The sequence below is a fragment of the Triticum aestivum genome, chromosome 5B (assembly GCF_018294505.1).
Source record: "Triticum aestivum cultivar Chinese Spring chromosome 5B, IWGSC CS RefSeq v2.1, whole genome shotgun sequence".
NCBI classification, from domain to species: domain Eukaryota; kingdom Viridiplantae; phylum Streptophyta; class Magnoliopsida; order Poales; family Poaceae; genus Triticum; species Triticum aestivum.
The window spans coordinates 686802745-686809175 of NC_057807.1; the positions used below are offsets into that span (position 1 = coordinate 686802745).

At 51.0% G+C, this 6431-nt stretch overlaps 1 pseudogene; it reads right to left on the reverse strand.

Moving 5' to 3' along the window:
• Positions 1 to 3442: 3442 nt before the first annotated feature.
• Positions 3443 to 5200, reverse strand: LOC123117673 (7-deoxyloganetic acid glucosyltransferase-like; annotated as a pseudogene).
• Between the last annotated feature and the right edge of the window lie 1231 nt (positions 5201 to 6431).

Below are 6431 nucleotides of genomic sequence, written 5' to 3' on the forward strand. Positions count from 1 at the left end.
AGAGGAGTGAGGGGATGAAAGGGGAAGAACAGAGTGGCTCGGGTGGACGAAGGGTTTATGTACGTCGACCTTTAGTACCGGTTCGTGCCACGAACCGGTACTAAAGGTGCTGGACGGGCCCCAGACTGACAACACCCTGCCACCACACTCTTTAGTACCGGTTCGTGGCACGAACCGGTACTAATGGTCCGCCATGAATCGGTACTAATGAGAACGGCCGGCTAGCCGTTGGAACCGGCACTAATGGACACATTAGTGCCGGCTCAAAATCAAACCGGCACTAATGTGTCTCATATTAGGTCCTTTTTCTACTAGTGCCCCCCTCCCACCAGGACCTATTGGCCCCAGTTGTGCTTGCATTGTGGGCCACGCAGTTGCAATTGGGCTACAGCACTCCTAGTTGCATGCGTGGTTATGGACACACAATTGGCCCAACAACCCCTTCCCACCCCTAGTTGCAATTGCTTTGAGGGTTATCTAATTGCGGCGAGGTTACCAAACTTGCAGTTGCATGTGTGTAGCGTTGGATGCAACTGGTCGACAAAACCCCTCCCCCCCGTTGCGATTGCTTGTGGGTCCTATAGTTGCGGTCGAGTTACCAAACTTGTAGTTGCATGTCTAGTAGTGGACATGCAACTAGCGGACAACCCCTCCCACTCCTAGTTCCAGCCGCTCTGTGGGTCATATAGTTCCGGTCATCTTACAACACCTCGCAGTTGCATGTCTGTGTTGGACATGCAACTAGGCGACAAAACCCCCTCTGAACCCACTTCATGGTTGCCTTATAGGTTAATACAGTTGCATTCGGGCTACAACACTTGTAGTTGCATGTGTGGTCATGGACATGCAATTGACCCCACAACCTCTTCCCGCCCCTAGTTGCAATCACTTTGAGGGCCGTGTAGTTGCGATGGGATTACAACACTTGCAATTGCATGTCTGGTGGTCGACATGCAACTGGCTGACAACCCCCCTCTCATCCCTAGTTGTTGTCACTTTGTGGGTCATATAGTTGCGTCCATCTTACAAAACTTTGCAGTTGTATGTCTTGTGTTGGACATGAAACTAGACGACAAAAGCCCCTCTAGCCCACGCTGTGGTTGCTTATAGGCCTATGTAGTTTCATTCGGGCTACAACACTTGTAATTGCATGTGTGGTCAAGCATGCAATTGACCCAACAACCTATTCTCGCCCCTAGTTGCAGTCACTTTGAGGGTTATGCAGTTGCGATTGGGTTACAACACTTGCAGTTGCATGTATAGTGTTGAACAAGCAACTGGCCAACAAAAACCCTTTCCATCCTCCAGTTGCAATCATTTTGTGGCTCGTACAGTTGCAGACGAGTTACAACACTTGTAGTTGCATGTCCGATGGTGGACATGCAATTAGACAACAACCCTCCTCCACCCCTAGTTGCATTCGCTTTATGTGCCATGCAGTTGCGATTGGGTTACAACACTTGCAGTTGCATGTCGGATGTTAGACATGCAACTGGTCGACAAAACCCCCCTCCCGCCCAATTGCAGTCGTTTTGTCGGCCCATGCAGTTGCAGTTAGGCTACAAAATTTGTAGTTGCATGTGTGATGATGGACATGCAATCGGTAGGACACTCCCCAAACCACCTTAGTTGCGGTCGATTTGTGGGTCATGTAGTTGCAGTCGGGCTACAATGCTTGCAATTGCATATTAATTTGGTGGCAGACATTTTTTGTTCCTTTACTGATTTACTTTTCTTGACATTTTTTTGATGTGTCCCATTTTATGACTAGCTTGACCATAGATCTGGAAGGAGTTGTTCAACTCAAAAAGAGCAATGAATTTGAGACTGCTTTATCTTTCATGCAATAGTTCAGATTCAACAACCAACTTTGGCCAAGAACAAACCATCAGCAAAGAAGTGTAACCTGGGATAGGTGTGCAGAAATCCTTGAGAAAAAAGATAATCACAGTGAAATGCTACTTTCGAGTGATTTATTGTGGTCCTTCAAATTTTCAGTAGGGAACTCAAAAGGTTTATCGAGAGAGGAAGTTGATTTTCTTCTTATTGCACTTTTTTTCTTTCATTTGTTAGTGTTTCTTGAAAGGTAACGCAGTGTCTTTTTTTTACCTTTTCATTTTTGTTGGGAGAAAGATGATGCTCTTTCTTGGGACATTACTTATTAGATGGAAAATGGAACAATAGTCACCTTACAAAGTTCTTCCTCCAAATGTTTTTGTTTGTACAACTACGATCGGTTTTCCTATTCATATATTGTATGGCTTTATTCTGCAGAAGCATCAAAACAGTTAATTACATTTCTTAGTTACCAGAAGCTGGGTTATCAAAGCAATCTACATGATCCATTTCCGCCTATGTAGCTTTGCTTACAGAAGTTGGGTGATCAAAGCAATCTACATGATGCAACAATCTAATATATAACGCTATGTATGAACTATATATTTTCCTTATATTTAAAGTATATCAGGCTCTAAATATTTCAACTTGGATGATTTGAATAGCGCAAAGGGACGTCCAGTATTAAGGAATGGGAGACTGGTAACACTTCTTTTTTGTCGAATTCAGGACTTTATTAACGTAAAATCATAGTGTTACAATCTGCTCGCAGGCTGGAAACCAGAAACTCAGGGCTTGCATCAAGCCAACTCTCGGTGCCATCAAGTGTGCTAGCTAGACGAGCACACTGATGCGCCGGGTTATTACTTTCCCTACTGACATGAGTAACAGAAAGTGAAGCAAAGGAAGCACCGATGTCCTCTAATTCGGTCAAGATAGGCGCGGCAACTGAACGAGTGTTGCTGCACGAGTTCCACAGGTCAACTAGCTCCAAGCAGTCGATCTCCATAATCACATGTGAGAAACCATGGAGTTGCGCAAAGATCATCCCGTCTCGAAAGGCCAGCAACTCTGCGATGAAGGGATCCGTTATGCCAACCAGTGGCTTGCACCAGGCACCAAGGAACGCAAAGTGCGATCTCGCCACACCTCCTGCTCCCCCCTTCATATCCTCAGCATTGAGCGCGCCGTCAGTGTTGATTGTGACCCACCCGGCCTCGGGTGGCCTCCAGCACTGTCCAACCCTCAGTCTCCTTCGCGAGGAAGGAAATTCCAAGATCGCCAAAGTCTCATGTACCCATTTCAAAGCTTGTACAGGGTCGTAACCATCGCGATCGTGAGTCCAACAGTTCCGTGATGACCATATGCTATGCATTATAGTTATAATCTTGCATCTCTCCTCATCGATGAACATAGGGTCGATCAATATGTCACGTGTCCACGTATCTGGATGCTAGCATCGTGCCGATGCATGGGTTGATGACTACTAGTATAAATACTAATAAACATAATAATATAGATTTATTAATTCCTTGATTATTTTCAACACAATAAAGATGATGGCCTCACATCTTTAGAAAGAACAGATTATTACAACAATACCAGATTATCCACTCAACAGTCCTTCAATTGCAAATTATGTGTAGCAGCACACAACATCAAATACACACCACAGACAGACAGTACTGGTGGCTGCATGCACATGCACCACCTCTTATTACAGCAGATCAGCATATAAATCAAGTGAGAGCGGGAGCAGGCGATGAAATTTTCACGGCACTGAGGCTGAGCTCGGTGATGAGGCGGACGAGGCGCTCCAACTCGGACGACGACGAGCCCCCCTCGGCGACGTCCAGCCTGAGCTGCCGTGCCATGGACTGGGCCGACGCCCTGATCTCAGGGGACTCCATGGCCTCCCTCACCATCCTCTCCACCACGGCCCTTTGGCACACGTCCTTCATGTCCAGCCCCGTCCTCCACACGGCCCCCACGAAGCGGCTGTTGGTCTGCTGGTCGGCGAAGAAGGGCCAGCACACCGCCGGCACGCTCTCCACGGCGGCCTCCAGCGTCGAGTTCCACCCGCCGTGCGTCAGGAAGCACCCCACCGCGCGGTGCCGCAGCACGTGGTGCGCGTCCCGCTGCAGCGCCCACTCCACCACCAGCGCCCTCTCGCTGCCGGCTGCTGCCACCGCCTCCACCGCTTCCCGCAGGGCCACTGAAGACTTGCTAGCGCCAGTCATTTGGTGGAGCATGTCCTGCCGGAACACGCCCAGGAAGGCGTAGCCGGCGGCCACGAGGCCGTGCAGGAACTCGGCCAGCTGCTCGCTGGAGACGATTGTGAGGCTCCCTAGGTTCACGTACACCACCGACCGGTCCTCGTGGCCGTCCAGCCACGCCGACAAGCTCATGTCGTCGCTGCTCACGTGTTCTGCGGCGTGTCTGGCGGCTGGCCTGGCGTGGAGGGGGCCGACGGCAAAGACGTCGCGCATGTGCGGCGCGATCCGCTAGAGCGCCGGCCCCTCCATGGACGCGGCGGTGTTGAGTATCAGCGCCCGTGACTCACCGCAGCGAGCGGCGGTGTCGGCGATGGTCAGCAGCACGGGAACGGGGTCGGGGTCGACGACCTCTTCTTCGCCGTTTCCACGTCCAGGTGGCGGTGGCACCACACGCGGAAGGTCTCGGCACCGTAGGAACCCCTCCATCCCGGGGACGCCGCGCACCTGCTCGTCGCAAGGGACGGGCTTCTCGCCGAGCTCCAGGAGCCTGGGCACGGACAGGTACGCGAGGAAACCACACGCGCTCTCCGTGCGGAACGCGAGCGCCGGGACGCCGAGCTCCTCGGCGACGCTGACGGCGAACGGCATCACGCCGTCGGCGATGACGCACGTCACCGCGTCGTCGTCGTCCGAGTCCACCATCCGTAGCAGCAGGGCGCGGTACGCTGCGCTGCCCGCCGTGCGCATGGACTCCACGAGCTCCATGAGGCCGCCCACGGAGCGGGGATGGTGGTCGGGGAGGCCGTCGGGGATGGACACCAGGCGGAGGCGCGGGTGATGAGGCGGCACTCGGGTGAAGCGCCGGAGGTTGTGCTCCGTGTGGAGGAAGGTGACGCGGAGGCCGGCGTCGAGGAGGGCGGAGGCGAGGTGGAGCATGGGGTTGATGTGGCCTTGCAGCGGCCACGGGAAGGCCAGCACGTGCGCCGCCATCTCCCCCTCACGCAGTAGCTAATGGCGCCTCGGCCGGCCGGGTGAGCATGCTGCTATCTAAGCTAGCGGTTTATATATGTATGATCGCGGCGGGACGATATGGTTGTCTGCTTCCTACTATACATATTATACGTTTTGTCAAAGCTTCTCATATAAAATTTTTTGACGTGGCAATAACAATAGTATCTCCTATTTCTACATACAAATTGCTTTTAAAGGGAGCAAACCAACCTGTGGTTGGATGGTTAGAGGGACTGTGGTATCCCCATCCCACCAGTGTTCAAGTCCCATTCAATGGGGTGTAGAGTTCCGCCACCCAACCACTTGTCAGATCTGAGTTCCATCCGACAGAGCACAACGTGAACACATCAGATGCTCGAAAACACCTTATTGCAACAAGCTAGATGTTGCGAAACCCTGAGTCTTCCTTCTAGATTGGATCAGGAGCCGTGGCACCCATTCGACCAATCCATTCGCCGCATCGTTCGGCTGGTCGTCGGCACGCCCCCGCGGCGAGCCCCGCATCCGCCACCGCACCTCGTTCCCTTCCTTCCCCACCTCTATTTCACGTTGCGTTACCAACCAACCATGAATGCCAGCCACCGCCATATGGTCGGCTTCCTCTTCTGACCACCATGCATCCAATCCAGCTGCCCATCGTTGTTGGGGACCTCCACTGCCCCATGGCTCCTTCCGCTCCCTCGGTATCCACTCATCGATCCTTTCCTCGTTGGACAACCAGGAACTCCACCACTAGACACGTGCCTCAGCCACCTTAACAAATTTTCTACAACATCATCTATGTTGCATAAGTCCTTCCAGAACAACACCAATGTTGCAAAAAAGATAAGGCAAAAATAATCTGCAACAAATCTTATTACAGAAGTCGATCCGCAACAACAGCCATGTTGCAAAGAAGTTAGGACGAAAAAATAATAATCCTGTAACAGAATCTCTCTTGCAAATGTTTCTGCAACATAACCTCTCTTGCAAATGTTTCTGCAATATGAAGTCTGCTACAGAGGATTCTGCAACACTGTATTTGTTGCAATTATGAGGAAAAGGCCGAGCCGCTGGATGGCGCAGAACAAACGGCTCTCGAGGCGAGGGATCTTTTTAGTGGAGCTAGTGCGCTGGTTCTTCTACCGCAACAGTGCGGTTTGATTCCCTTCTTTGCTAGATGGTTGAAGTGTTTTGTGAACATAATTAGTTTGTTAACAATTTGACTTTCCTAGATATTTGAATTCAAAATTTGTTTGAAAATTTCACGGTAACCCTGGTAACCATGGGTTTTTAGCGAAAAAACTTCCAGTCTATTCATCATCAATCATGGCAGTACAACGAACACTAGAAATAATAAAACTAGATCTAGATCCGTAGACCACATCA